The following is a 16,137-nucleotide window of genomic DNA, read 5'->3' on the forward strand; positions in this document are numbered from 1 at the left end:
TTAGTCAGCAAGCTTATATCTGATGTTTTATGAGGTTGAGGTCCTATGTTAGTGTTTGTTAAGTTACTGTCTTGAATAATCCCAGTTTTATCTCCTCTTCTCTTGCCCTATATTATTGTTAGCAATTAAAGTTCAAGGTGACCAGGGTGTTGCCTTGATAAGTCTTTACCTGCCAGCATCCATTTTTGCTTTGTTTTGCTCTCTGTGCATCCTTTGCTTTATTATCACCTCACTGGAGTATTTTAAAAGATGCTGCATTTTGTTTGTCTTCAGTTACTTTCATAAGGAAGCTAGCTTAAGGTATCATGTGTATTATTTTGCAAAAGTGAAAGATTATTTTTGTTGCTGCCTTTTTGATAGTGCTACTGATAGGTAAGGTGGGAATACCTTTGAGCAGAGCTTACATAGTTATTAAAAACTTAGGTACAGTGCTGCTTCCTCTTTAAGTTTGAATATCTGCTGTTATGCCATTAATTAGGTTACGACTGAGGTGCAGAATACTCCTTTGTAATTACTCTCAGAGTTAGCTGGAACCTCAACGTCTTGGAGATTTTCTTAATAGGAATAATATTTTTTGTTGTTCTTCATTGATGAATTGTCTAATGATTTACCATGTAATTATATCCCTCCAAATAGAATTGGATTCCTGAGTAAAACTCCCAATAATAGTAATACTAGTTGTTGCATATTATCAACGATAAATCAATGTAATAAAATCCTGAGAGAGGCTCTGATGTACTGTGGTCCTGGTAGGGAGCTGGATTGGAAGTCTAACAGCCAGGACTTGAATCAGTGCCTGTATGGGAGGCCAGCGTTATAGGAAGCATCTTAGCTTGCTATATCACAACACTGACCCATCATAAATATATTTTAATATTATGATTGAAGTGTATAATTTTCTTTTTAAATCTTAATTTTTAATATTGTTTATATATTTAGGAGGATGCATGCTCATGTGGTCTCCTAATTAGGGGAGGGTCAGGTATGGAGGAAGGTAGATGGGACACATGTTTCAGTCTTTTGTTTTTTATCCTCCTATATCTGTAGGGAAGGAGGGGGAGAGGGCCACTGCAGCAGCCTCCAGGGATGGAATATGGTCCTTTGATGACACTTAGAGATCTCAGTGTGGGGAAGTGCTCTGAGACTGCTAGCCAAGTGGCTTTGGTAGCCTTGAGATGTTGACTTTGCTGGCTCCTCGTCAAGAAAATGGGCCCAAAGAGCCCTGTTCTGAATTTCACCAGTGTGTGCTACAGCGTAGCCCAGCCTGGCCCGCCCTCATCCTCGGTTCTCATGTGACCTAGCAGGTGCCGCAGCCTAGCCTTGCCTGCCCCATACCCTTTCTGGTTCTTGTGAACACTAGCAGGTGCTGAAGCCCAGCCCAGTTTGACTCACCCCTTGACCCAGCCTACACGCATGCTGATAGGTACTATAGCCTTGCCCACACTGGTCCACCCACAACCCTGGCACTTGCACTTAGCATTGGGAACTAGAGCCCAACAGAGGAGTCCCCAGAGTTTCCCTATAAGGCCAGCTCCCAGCCCTAGGTCTTTCATGTGTTGGCAGGTGCTTTGACTCAGCCTGACATGGTCCACCCTCAGTCTCAGATCTCACTGGTGGGTGCTGCAGCCTAGCCCAGCTGGGCGTGGCTTACACCCTGTCCTGCCTCTTGTGCTTGCCAGCAGGTGCTATGGCCTGGCCCAACACAACCAACGTTCCCCCAAACCTGGCCTACACAAATGCTTACAAGTGTTATAGCCTTGCCTGGCCTGGCCCACTCCCAGTTCCAGCTCCCATGTTCCCCAGAGGGAGTTGCAGACTAACAGGGGATTTCCTCAAGTTCCCCTACCAGGCCCGCTCCCACCCTGGACCTCATGCATGTCAGTTGGGGCAGTGGCCCTGCTTGAGATTGTCTGCCTTCCATCAGGCCCTTGCATGCACCACCGGGTGCTGCTGCCTGGCCCCATCCAGCCTTCTCCCAGTCGCAACCACCGTGAGTGTCAGGTGGGTTCCTGTCAGCTGTGTTTTTGTGGTCCAGCCCAGCCTAGCCCATCACCGCCTGCAGCTCTCTGTGCAAACTGTTGGGTGCTGCAGTTCCACAGAGGCAAGCCTGCAGAATCTACCCCCAGATCCAACTCTCTCATGTTCTCCAGCCCAATGTGGCCCACCCCTTGCTCTGACATTCATGGATGGGTACTGCAACCTAGCCCAGCCATGCATGTCCCCAGGTCCAGCTTTTGCAAGCATCAGAGGGTGGCAGGTAAGGCTGTTTAGTCCAGTCTAGGTCTCCCATGCGGGTGGGTGCCCTGGCCTGACCCAGACATACCCTCTAGTTTCCCCTCATCTAAACCACTCTGTCTTAGTTCCTCTGCCCACCTGCAAGTTCAGTGGCCTAGGCCATGGAGGACCCCAAAAATCATTCCTTCCCAGTTAAACATGCCCTCATTCACTCCCACTCAAGTCCATCCCCAGACCCCTTCCCTGGACAGTCTGAAACCCCCACCCACCCACCTACCACCATCACTACCTGGGGGCCAAATAATATGTCCTGGTCCAGAGCTCCCCCGCCTTCCCCATTTACCTTCCCCATTAAAAAAAAAAAAAAAAAAAGGAACAAGCAACTCTGCTCTACTGGCACACTGGTATAGTTAACACAAATTTAGCATTAACCAGGCCAACAGTGCCCATCAGCTATTGGCTACTTTTCTACCAGCAATGTAACACCCTAGGTACAACACAATCTAAGCACTTTCCTAGGCCTGGAGTGGTAAGTTTTTAATTTTCAGATCTATAGAATTAGTTTCTTGATTTGAAAGTTCACTGTACTCTGTGATATGTTGACAACTAGTGTGTGTTATTAGCTCACCCCAAAAATCATGAACTGTTATGAACTTTATGTCTAGAATCCCATAATACGTTAATTGTGCAAGATGGCTTGCCACATATTTTACTAATCTAATGCAAAAACCTCTATACTTATCCACCTATCAGTCTAAATTTAGAACATAACTTCAGGGAAATAGCAGTGCATATTGTGTGGCTTAAATTAATAAGTAATTTTTTAAAAAAACATGCACTGTGGTTTTAAAGATACATTAAGAGGAATAAATGTCAGTTTATATTGGTAGACAGATCAAATTGTGATGATTAAAGTAGCTATAATGATTTCCTGATACAGAATATATTTTGAGGTTTTGAAATTAGTAGTGTGTTTTAAATATTTACCATGAAAAGAATCAGAAATACAACATGGTAAACATGTTAACTGGGTATTTGTTATTTATTTATGATTGTTATTTGTCAGCCAGTCACTCACAGATGACCAAATTATGATTGAAAATGTTACAGTTAACATTTTGAGAGCTTAGAGCAGTTTTTAAAATTATTTTTTGAGTGATTATGTTTTAAAGTCGTAAGTTTATAAAATATGTTTGTTTGACAGACCTCTACAGATAGGCATGAAAAATGTGTTTTTTTAAAAAAATATTGTAATGTTTATATTTCATTGGCATTGGTAGAAACAGTTTCTAAGCAGAAAAATGACTTGAATTGCATGTTATGAATATTTTCAAGCTTTAAATTTATTTCATTGAAGGCATTTTTTTGCTCCAAGTTTGCATACGTAAACTTCTAATAAGGTTTCTCCTCTTATCACACTTGTTTATATTTTTAAAAATGTATTTGTTTATATGAAAAGCAAGTTGACAGAGGTAGAGACAGTGATAGAGAAGGACAGAAAGATCTTACATGCCCTGGTTCATGCCCAGACTGCTGCAATGGCCATGGCTGGACCAGGCCAAAGGCAGGAGCCAGGAGCTTCCTCCTGGTTTCCTGTGTGGTTAGTGGGTCCAGGTACATGAGCCATTTTCTACTGCTTTCCCAGGCTCATTGGTATGTAGCTGGATTGAAAGTGGGGCAGTCAGAACTCCAACTGGTGCTCATATAAATGATGGTGTCTCAGGTAGAGGTTTAAGATGCTGTGTCACTATATCAGCCTCTGTAACTATATTTTAATGTATTAAATAACTTGACCAAAAAAGTTTATTAATTTTTAGTGAAGTGAATAAAACTTTCTCTTCTTCTTTTAAATTATTTGTTATTATATTGAAAGGCCAAAGATTAGTAAAAGAAGAGGTTTTCATCCACTGATTCATTACCCAAGTGCCCGCCATGAGCAGTGATGATCTTGGCCAGATCAAGGCCTCTCATGCATCTCACAGGAACTCAGCTACTTGAGCCATTGCTGCTGCCTCCCAGGGTTTGCATCAGTAAGGAGCTGGAGTCAGGCGAGTCAGGCTCTGAACTGAGATTACTCTACTATAGGACATAGGCATCTCAACCACTAGGCTAAATGGCTGCCCCAAGAAAGTTTTCTTGATGTGGATAAATCTTTTTTTTTTTTTTTTTTTTTTTTTTTTTTTTTTTTTTTTATGATTGTGTAGTTGAATCAGGGTGGGAAGGATCGAGGTTTAGGGAAAATTGGGAGAATTCATTGTTTCCAAATTTGCTGTTTCTTCTTGTTGTTTCTGGGGGAAGCGTTCGAGAAACAAAGGGGAAGCCAGTCATGGCTTTCCACATGTCCCAGTACCCAGGGATGAGGAGCTGCCACCTCATATCAACCCAGAGTCTCAATGTGTACATATTCCAAGGGTTCTGCCCAGATGGCTTGGGTAGTTCTGAAATGCTGCCAATTTCACCAATCCAAGGATGATGTCACCTTCCCAAAGTCTGTTGGTTCCATTCACCAAGATTTTTGCTGTCAATGATGTGGATATGAATATTTTCTTTTGGAAATAAAGGAAATTGTAAATATTGGGGAACTCTTGATAGTTTATGTTACACTGAAATATTTTTGTACTGTATATCTTTATTCATTAACTTGGAAAAGAAACTAAAAAGCAAAGATTAGGTAAGTAACAACTCATTTACAGATCCCTTTTAAGATGTTTTAGTGGAAACTATTAATTATGAAGGAACATTTACAAGTTCCCACATAGAAAAGCAATTGTGAAGAAAAATCCTTGAACACATGATTCTTTTTCTGACATCCTTATATTCTGTTACTTTTCACTTATGTCAAAGTGAATGAGTCAAAAGTAAGATAAAATCTACTTAGTTTTCTGTTTCTGTTATTGTGCCTGGGTGAGGGTGGTTGACCAGTTATATTAGTAGGGATTTGGATTGGGACTACAGGGTACTGGGGACTCCAATATGAGATGTGGGCATCCCAGACAGCATCTTAACTTGCTGTGCCACCATGCCCACTCTAGTGTACCTTTCATTAAAGGGAAGGGCTATGAACTCACCACTTTCTTGGTTTTGGTTGCACTCAGCAGCATAACATAGTTGATTTTCACATTTGTTCACAGTTTGTAATAATTGCCGGAGAGAGGACAAGTCAGCCATTCCAAAGCCAGATCTCCTAGAGAGTTGTGATGTGTGTAGTTAGATTTATAAAGCAATTTTGAATCATATTTCTGTCTGTATTTTTAAAATATCTTCTTGAAAATATCTTCATGTCCTGCCTCATAGGTGAAATAATGTTGATGTTGGCAAATTGAGTATTACTTACACAGGACAGTGTTTATGAAACATTTAACATTGATAAAAAGGATTGTAAAATTAGAGTACAGGCTAAGAGGCAGAGTTTTATGTTCTTTCTAATTTAGGCATATAGATTTGAGGTTAGAAAACCAAACATTCTTGGTATATGAATTTAAAGGCTTATGTAGCTATTTGATCATTCCCAACCTTTGGCTGCCAATTTTTGACTTGTAAAAATAACCCTAGAGGAGAGCTTACTTTGAAGCTTCTTATCAGCCCCTAATGCATTTTGGTCACTAAAAGCAGCCAGGTTTGTTGACACAGTTCTCAGATACAGGAGCAGAGAAATTAGGCCAACTTAAAATACATCATGTGCCAGGAAAAGTAAGAATGCCATTGAAATGCAGTGAGCACTCTTAGCCTTGGCTCTGCCTTTATTTTGTTTGCTGCTGCTTTGCCATGGTAAGGTGCATTGTCATTATGGTGCTGGCAGCAGTGGGGGAACTTCTAAGGAGGCCAGACAAAGCTATGTCCTAGGATAATATAGATTTTGTCATTAACTGAAAGTGTGCTTGGTTTTTTAAAGTCACAGAGCATGAGAGTTTCAACTTCCACAAACCTTAGAATGAGTGGCCTGCACTTAGTCATTTGAATCAGTGAGCAGTTTGCTTACTGGAAGCTGAACACAGGCTCTTTTATTGTCCTTATCCCCCTTTCCAGGCTATAGACTGGAAAAGCCCCATAATTGCTCAGCAAAATCACCTATATATTTAGCTACTGAATAGCAGTGCCAAAGCCTTTTATTTAATCAGTCTCTTCTAATCAGCCTTGTATCTGGGCAACTATCAGGGAAATTTTCTGGAAGTTTGCCATCCAGCAGACCTGTTGAACAAGGAATTACATGAACACTGATATAAGGATGTTCATTGTCAAAGAAATAAATGACATTTCTTGACCTTATTTGGGGTGTTTGAGGAAAATCTCTTGGAGGAAAAGATGTTTAAATAAGGAGTTGGGTAGAAAAATGGGAAAGAGAAAGTCAAAGGGTAATCTTCCAACTGAGGAACTATCAGAAATCAGGATTCATTCAGCCGTCTTCATTCATGAATATTCTGTGTTAGTTATGTGTGGGACATTGTGGTGATCTTTTCTGTACACTTCCATATCACATTCATGGAAGGCAGGGGTTACTGGTTTTGTGAGTCATGGTCTAAGTATCTTTTACATATTTAACATTCTCTGAATGTTAATAACTTTGGATAAAATATCACTGGAAAATTATATTGCTGTCCTGATCTCATAGCCATGCTGAGTTTCCCCAGGTAAAACACTCAGGGGAAATTGCATCTGTGAGGATGTAGTGACCAAACCAATCACTTTCCCACTGCTTCCACACAACAGTGAACATAGAAGACTTCTGGACCTCAAAAGCTGCAAGGAGTCTTACCAGCAATCCAATAAGAATGTTGTCAGTGTGGTCACCCACTTTGTGTCTCCCCGTTGAATCCATTTCTGACACTGTCTGCCTGAACACAGAGTCAGTCCTCCTAGGTAGCAGTCACCTTCTCACCTTAGATGCTCGTCACCAGTGCCAGAGTGATTTACCTGTGCTTCTGACCCACCAACTGTACATCATGGTTCCCACAACTTCTTCCTCAGGTTACTTGAGCAACTCTTAAAACTCAGGAAAATAGTTCTGTTCCTGGGCTTATTACAAAGAGTATTAAGCATAGTACATATGTTACAGATATTTGTGGTGAGTGGTTTGAGGGAAGGGCATGTAACTTCCATGCTCGCTTTTCTGGTGCACCACAGTCAGGAAATCCCATACACTGAAGTATGTGGCAGCTCTCCAAACCCTGTCCTTTGGAGCTGTTATGGACACTTCATTGCATAGGCATGACTTTTGATGGAGGGGTAGGGACCCAGCAAGGCCTGTCTGTTGAGATTCTGAGCAGTCCTTCCTCATGGGAGTGGAGCAGGACCCTCAGGCATGAGGAGGGTCTTAAGATCAATTTGATCTGTTGTCAGACAGGTATGACAGAGACTTGCTTTGACCAGCTTAAGGTGGAAGAAGTTTCTTGGGGAAGGAAAACTTCAGTTTCTATGGCTTGTTTTGGGGAGGGAGTAAAAAGCCACAGGATCACGGCTGAAAACACACATAAAATTAATTAATATTATGCATGATACAGGGTTCATATTGTCAATTAAATGACTGTGATATCCCCAGATTTTTAAAGTAAGCGTTGTCGTCTTCTTTTTGCTGCTGCTGTGATGTAGGCTTCCTGTGGAGGCCAAGTGGCTGGAAACTACAGCCTGCAAGCCAATTCTGGCAGGAGACCTGTTTTTGTAAATATTTTTTTGTTGCACAGAGCCACACTTATTCATTTGAGTGTTGTCTTCATACCATGACAGCAGAGTTGAGTATTTGCAAAAGATACCATAATCCTACAAAGCCTAAAATAACTTCTATTCACTTATAGAAAACATTGTTGACCCCGGTCTCAGTAGAATGCACAACCACATGTGCCCTGTAATTGCTCCTGAATGGTTAGTGTTTGCTTCTTCTTCTTTCTTAGTCTACTTTTCTCCTTTTTCCTCTTTTTTTTAGTGGCCATCTCAGGCTGTGTTAATGAAAATCTGAACAGGGCTGACAGAACACATTTCGTCCTGCCATGTCAATTTTTTTTTCAGTTCTTTTCTATTTACAATTTGATCCCTGCCCACTCTGAGAGGCTTTCTCTAACACTTTCTGATTTATAGTGACTCAGTAGAAAAAGCACAAACTTCAGCTCCGATTTAAGTAAAATTGAGAGCTAGGGCTAATGTTGTAGCAAGTTCAAGTCCCAGTAGCTCTGCTTCCAGTTCAGCTTTCTTTCTCTTTCCTTATTTTACTTGGAAATGAGTTAGATAGAAGATCAGGTCACTCATGATCCATTTTGCAGTGCAGACTCCTGACATGACCGGTTGGTTGTATTCTTACATCTAACTGAGTTTGGGGTTCATTTTATGAAGGTAAATATTTACCTTTTTTGCAGTATTACTTGGTAAATAACTACCTGTTTCTCTAAAAGTCTGTTTCAGCTTCCTCCTAGGATAGCAGTAGTAACATGCCTCATGGTGCTATTAGAGAAATGAAGTGTATTAGCACCCACAGGTCACTGTGCTCCTCCTCCTGCTGTGTGCCATGAGTTGGATTAGACTGTTCATAGACTTGTGTCTTTCAACTCATGTATCAGGATCTGGTTGTAATACTGGTATCCCTTCTGTTCTATAGATGAAAAAACCAAGGTTTAGAGAAATGAACAACAGGCCCAAGGTTCTCAGGGCCAATCCAATTATATGTGACTTACACCACATGTTTTTCATGACCATAGGACATTTTCTCTCAGAGAGGAACCCAGTCATCTTAGTGACCTAGGTATTTAGTATAAAGGAGACTCAAAGGCTTAGGTCCACCTAACTCTTGATTGCTCTTGGTTTTTATGCTGTGTCCTTCCACATGGGGCAGCATGCAGTCTATGTCCTAGAAGATAGTGTCCATTCCAAAAGAAATTTGAAGGAGGGAAGAGAGGAGAGAGAGAAAGAGAGGGAGAGAGAATATCTTCCATCTCCTAATATATTCTCTTAATATATTCCCTAGATGCCCATAATAGCTATGGCTGTGCCAGATTGAAGCTGGGAACCTAGAACTCAATCTGTGTCTCTCAAATGTATGGCAGAACCTAAGCACTTGAGCTGTATCATCTGCCGCTTCTTATAGTACACATTAACAGAAAGCTAGATTGGAAGTGGAGAAAGGTGCTGAAACATGAACCATGCACCCTGATGGAGAACATGGGAGTTTGAAGCAGCTTTGATTAATTAATTAATTTAAAAGCCAGAATTATAGAGAAAAAAGGGGAGGAGGAGAGGGAGAGGTATTCCATCCACTATTTCACACTTCAAATGGCGAAAGTGGCTATGGCTGGGCTGGTCCAAAGCCAGAACATCATTTCGGGGGCTCAAGGCATTAGGCCTTCTCCACTGCTTCTCTAGGCCATTTGCAGGGAACTGCATCAGAAGTGGAGCAACTGGAACTGCTGGAACAGTCCATATAGATGCTTAACCCATGGCTGAGGCTTAACCTGATAGATCATAGCGCCAGCCTTTGAAGCAGCTTCTTTTACCACTGCTACAAATAATCCTCTGCTGGAATTGTAACAAGAAGCATAGTAATTGCAGGTATCTTTTGAGAAGTTATTATCCAATGGGCACTGTTCATATATTATCTCTACATTATGTAACTACCCTTTAATGTATGAACTGTTGTCCTTATTTCATAGAACTGGATCCTTAGGAAAGAGTAAATTACTAGGCAAATTAAATGGCTGAGTGTAGTTCAGGCCTAAGTATTTCATATTTCTATGAGACCTTCTGCATTTCCCATGCTTCTAAAAGACTTCTTGTATTGTGGCCAGGCATGTAAAGCCGTACCAAGCCAAAGAATATTTTCCTCTCTATGTTTGGTATATTCACCTGGTTTTGACTCTTTAGTGCTTACCTGCTGTTTTATTGGTGATGACAAGCTCTTTCTTTGTTACTAAGAAAACTGGAGATTTACGGAAATGTGTTCCATTCCCTTCTCCACCATGGTTTGGGTAAATTGATGTTTCTTTGTTCTTCAGATAACTGAGGTGAAGTTCTCATGGTCCCTCAATGTATCGATGGGGCCATGCTAGTTACAAAGAGTTCAAAAGATTTATGGGCAAAATGCATAGCCTGAAAAACTCAGAGATTTATAAAAAACACGTTTGCAGTGATATAAACTTTTAAATTTCATTTTTTCATAAATTTTCTTTTTTTTTAAAAATTTATTTATTTTATTACAAAGTCAGATATACAGACAGGAGGAGAGACAGAGAGGAAGATCTTCCATCTGATGATTCACTTCCCAAGTGAGCCGCAACGGGCTGGTGTGCGCCGATCCGAAGCCGGGAACCAGGAACCTCTTCCGGGTCTCCCACACGGGTGCAGTGTCCCAATGCATTGGGCCGTCCTCGACTGCTTTCCCAGGCCACAAGCAGGGAGCTGGATGGGAAGTGGAGCTGCTGGGATTAGACCCGGCGCCCATATGGGATCCCGGGGCGTTCAAGGCGAGGACTTTAGCCGCTAGGCCACGCCGCTGGGCCCAATTTTTTCATAAATTTTCAAACCTCCCACATAATAGTTTCTTCTGTAAGTTAATATTGACTTGTATTATTTCTCATGATATGTTTCCATAGGTACAGGAATTCTCCCCTTCACCTTTCATCTCCCCTCCCCAGGGTTTTCCCCTATATTATTACAATAGCCCTTCAACAAAGATGACAAGTCTAACATTCTAGTATTTAGTGTATCATGGCATTGTGGGTATAGACAATGGTAGTTTAATATCCTATTGTTAAGGTATATTTAATAGTTTCACTAAGAGTCCTCCTTTTATTTGGGAGTAGAGATGAATTCTGCAATGTATCTTCACTTCCCAGTATGCTGGTCTCCATTATACAGTTCATTTATGAGAATATATGTATATACATGATTACCTATGTAGCTCTTTATCATGTATTTTGAATGCAGGATGCCTTATATCAGACAGAACATATATTTGTCCTTTGGGGATTTGGGATATTTTACTGAGCATAGTAGTCTCTAATTGGGACCATTTTGTTACAAATTGTAGAATATTGTTATTTTAATGGCTAAGTAGTATTCCATGGGGGGATAGATGTCATCATGTCTTTCTTATTGTGGATCGTGCTACTATAAATATATGGTACAGGTCACTTTTTCATATGCAGATTTTAATTCCTTTGGCTGTATTCCCAGAAGTGAGATAGCTGCGTCATACAGTAGATTAGTTTTCAGTTGTATAGCAGTTGCATTAGCCTATATTCCCACCAGCAGTAGAGTAGGGCACCTTTTACCCCACATACATGCCAGTATGTGTTAGTAGATTTCTGAGTGTAGGCCAGCCTAGCTAAAGCTAGGTTAAACCTTAATGTGATTTTTATTTTTATTTACCTAGTAGCAAGGTAGCCTGAAACATTTTTTTTCATATGTCTATTAGGCATTTGTATTTGTTCTTTTGAAAAATGCCTGTTCATTTCCTTTGCCCATTTCTTCACAAGGTTGTTTGTTTTGTTAGCACTGCATTTCTTTCTTTTTTTTTTTATTAATTATTTTGCATTATGTGACAGTTTCATAGGCTCTGGGAATACCCCCCCCTTCTCCCCCCCCCCGGTGGATTCCTCCACCTTGATGCAGTATTACAGTTCAAATTCAATCAAGATTCTTTCCTTGCAAACATATACCAAGCATAGAGTCCAGCTACTTATTGTCCAGATGGGTTGAACAGTTTCTTGGGGAGACCATTTCTGGTCCGAAGTTAGAGCTGGTAGAATATCATCCCAGTCAATTAAGAGTCCCAATATAACATCAACAGCAATTTGCAATATTATGGAATTGATATGGTTTTGAGTAACCAGTATGTTAAAAAAAACAAGTCCTAACCACAACCTATGATTAGTTCATTGACATTTCAATTTTAGTTTATTTTCAGGACCGGCTGCTGTATACCTTAAAATGGCTGCAAGGTACCATTCAGCTGTCTCATGTCTATTTCATTTTAGTATTTAGCCATTTGTTGTGTTGAAGTATGATTTTGCTGATCTTGGCAGATTTTAGGATAATCTAGACTGGCTTATAACTCTAACAAGATATTTGTCGACATTTAAGGTGCAGAACACATTTTTTTTGTTGTTTTTTTTGGGGGGGGTGCAGGAAAATCCTCAACACCACGGTGAGGAGTAACTAATCTTTGTGTCCCACCCAGCGAGGCATGAGCCAATCCACGCCAGCTCTTTCCTGTCAGATTTCAAACTCTACTTTCTGTTGCTTGTCTATTTATTTTAGGTTTTTTTTTTAGTTTGTATAATTGTTTGTTTAGCACTGCATTTCTGAAATTCTTTGTAAATCCTGGATATTAGTCCCCTGTCTTTTATGTAGTGTGTAAAGATTTTCTCCCATTCTGTTGATTGCTTCTTTGCTTTGTTGATTATTTCCCTTGTTGTACAGAAGCTTCTTAGTTTGATGTAATCCCATTTAATATTAACTTTTCAAGTAACAAAAGTTAACTGAGATTGCTGTTTAGATCTCTCTTGTCTACTTGGAGTCAGATGGTCTTTGTGTAAAATCAGCAATAATTGCAATAGCTGATAGAAGTGAACATTTTTGTTTTAGTCCCTTCTGCAGAGGGAAAGAAAGCTAAGATCTTATCTCAGTTCTTGAGAATCTTGTGAAATTAAAATTCTAAAGTATGAGACTAAATGACTTCCTAGAAAAACATTGCTATGCATATTCCATTATTCCACAAATTATGGGAATCTGATATTTGATGAACTGGACAGTTGGATAATATATTTATTCTCGTCACTAAGCATTGGATGTTCTTTGTACAGAGATGATACCTGTCTTGGACAAAGCATTTGTGATTTGGGTAGATTTTATATATATAAATGATATATTGTATTGTTGTAATACAAATATTCTGTTGTTATCCTCACTGCCATACGATGTAGTAGGATATAGTTAATCTTTTAGAAATGAAGACATTGAGACTGGGAGAAGACGGATGATTCTCCTAAGATCACAAGGCTAGTAAGTGGTAGGATTGTGTTGTGTGATGTGTTTTGGGAGATGTTGGTGGTTTTGGTGACTTGATTACTCATCTTCCCATTCCTCTACATCTTAAGCAGTTTGAGAAATAGCAAGAATTAAAAGGAAATCAGATTAAATGCTAATAAAGCAGGATTGGAGAACTTTCATAAGTGTCATATTTCTAGCTTTAAAACTAAAACATGAATTCAACACTAGGAATTCTGACTAGTTCCCCAGTGACCATTAGAGAGAAGTAGGGAGAGACAGCTGGCCCTTAGAAGCAGGCAACCCTCCTTCTGGCTACTGAGTGAAAGCTGGCTGCTGTAGGAGGGAGGCCCTCGTCTGTCTCCAAGTTGTGGGAACCACTAAGCTGATCCTCCCAGGCAATTTATTCACTCACTTTTGAGACTAATAATGGGAGGGGGTGTTGGGAAGAGGAGGTGCAGAGAGCAGTGAGTTACTTTGGTAATTCTGGCTCCTGGGAAACAAAGTGAAAATCACTTTCCTGAATACATAATGGACAGCGTTTTGAGTTCCTCATCCCAACAATGACAATACTGTTCTTTACCTTTTTCCTCTCAAAGGTGACTTAGGTTATTGTACTCTTTCCTTTTTTGTTTTGGGGGGAAATAAAGGAAAGAGAAGGCTGGACTTCAAAGAAAAGGCAAATGTAGTGGAGACCAAGAGATGGGCTTCACGAAACATGCAACTGATCAGATTCTTTTTCTCATGACAGGTGATGGAAATATACTGAAACAATGGGAGAAGCCAGTAGCTTATAGGAAGCCAAGATGACAAGATTTTTAAAAAATAATCTGTAAGTGCATTATCATTAAGTCTTTGGAATTATTTTGATTAATGATTAAATTTTTCTTAAGAAATCATGGTAAAAAAATCAATATCACATAAAGTAATAAAAAGGAGAATAACTTGAATGCAACATATTTTCTTACACCTAAAATATTTTCTTACACAAAAGGAAATTTATGATAACATTTCAATCTGTACATACATATGTATATGTGTATTTTTTGGTGTGGGGTATATTATTTTGATTACATTGGTTGGGTGACTAGAACATACGATCTTGAAAAACTGCAAAGGGATCACTTTCTTGGGGTCAGTAGCTAAGCTTGGCATGACCCTTCTGAAATGCAGAATTCCTGGTCTTAGCACTTCCTTGTACTCCATTTCTCACTCAGGTACCTTTTGTGGCCACAATTTAGAAATAAATATGAGTAAACTTGGTGAATATGAATAACATGAGCTCTTGCTCGACCCTTGCTCCATATATCTCATGTATGTCACTTCTTAAATGTTAGAAACATTAGTGTGAATTATCTGATGCTTACACATAGTTCATTTTGATCATTATGATGACATTATGATGACAACATGAATGCATGGGTTAACTTAATGAAAATTTTTTTTTAAATAAGAGGCTGTGGATAGTAATTTGTGCCATGGTTGGTACATTTTACGACTACAGTAAATGAAGTTACTTTCTTTCTTTACATTTGTACTATGAGTTACAATTTGTAAGGTCTTATTCTAACACTAAAGATTGGTCAGCTAGAATTTAGTGACAGTTAACATTGCAGGGGGTGTATACAGGTAAACAAGAAGACTGTGCCAGAAGGGATTCTAGTGCTTGCCAGTTGCAATATTGTAAATACTGCCACTTTGTCTGATTTCTAGTTGCAAAGGAAAGTTGCTGAAGATTGTAGCATACCATTACATTCTTTTCTACCAATTACATACTACATTAGTTGCAAATAGCATCAGTAGCATGAGTAATAAAGTAATTATGAGGAAATAATCAATTTTATCATCACATTCAATTTTAGTAAAATTAAAAAAATTTGTAAGCTTACATAATTTTACTGTTAGTTATAGCTATGATTTATAATGAACTTGGTAGATTTCCTGAGAAATGAACACTTGGCTCTAGTGAACTGGTATACCCTGCTTGTGGCATACATTGATTATAAGTTTGTCATTGAAAAGGACATTTGGAAGCCACAATTTTTCAGTTGTCTGTTTTGGCCCTGGTGGTAAAAGTTTGATTTGGTTGATAAAAGGCTTGATTTAAATCAGTAATTGGCATGATCCAAGCTTTTATGTTCATGAAGCTTCTGGAATTGAATATATGAGGAGATATTAACAAACTCATAGAAAAATATAATTGAACATAAGTTTATTGCAGAAACTTTTGAAGTGTACACCTTTTTTTTCATAATGCACATTTTCTATGACTGTTTTAAAAAATCCTTATAAAGAAGTACTGACTTAAAGTATTTTTTGAGGACAGAAGGGAGTTTTTGAGATGATGGCTGTGTTCCATCTTGGCTTGTTCTGACTGTGGAGCAGGAACATAGGGAGATGGATTACACTGTGGGCTAACCCCTAACTCCCTCCTGTTCTTTTCCCTGGCTCCTTCACATTCAAATTCCAGTAGGAAAAACTTAGGCATATATCTTTGCATTTGACTGAAAAGTGAGTTCCTGGTGACAAGTAAGTTGCCTGCTAAAAGAGGAAAAAAAACAAAAAACAAAAAACCTAGGCGGTTTGAAGTTCATCTTGACTTGTTTAAAGTATTAGCCAGCAACCTGAAGGAAGAAAGAAAAGTGGATCAGGTATCTCAATGTTTTTTCTGGAGCTAGTTTCTCCTTCAGTTCTCTAATTTACTCTTTAGAAAGGAACAATTGAAGCCTGAAATTGCTAAGGAACAAGTAAGATTGTGCTGATTATTTTTGTTTTTACACTCACCCACCTACTTCTTAAAACTCTTTGTTGAATGTTAAAAAAGAATGCTTGGATATTTCAAAACATTCATTTGTGCCAGTTCCCTGAATCACACTCACAAAACATTCATTTCCTTTATTTCTTCTTAAAACAAAAGGTGTTTATAGTTCTGCT

General features: G+C 39.4%; 1 protein-coding gene across 4 annotated transcripts in view; it reads left to right on the forward strand.

Annotated features, from left to right (window-relative positions):
* Positions 1 to 16,137, forward strand: part of SGMS1 (sphingomyelin synthase 1) — a 285,858-nt gene that overhangs the window by 174,972 nt on the left and 94,749 nt on the right. For all 4 annotated transcript variants that reach the window (XM_058671229.1, XM_058671232.1, XM_058671231.1 and 1 more), the window contains one exon: positions 13,955 to 14,035. The gene's annotated coding sequence lies outside the window, so the exon portion shown is untranslated. The remainder of the gene's footprint in view (positions 1 to 13,954; positions 14,036 to 16,137) is intronic.

Source organism: Ochotona princeps, chromosome 13 (assembly GCF_030435755.1).
Source record: "Ochotona princeps isolate mOchPri1 chromosome 13, mOchPri1.hap1, whole genome shotgun sequence".
NCBI classification, from domain to species: domain Eukaryota; kingdom Metazoa; phylum Chordata; class Mammalia; order Lagomorpha; family Ochotonidae; genus Ochotona; species Ochotona princeps.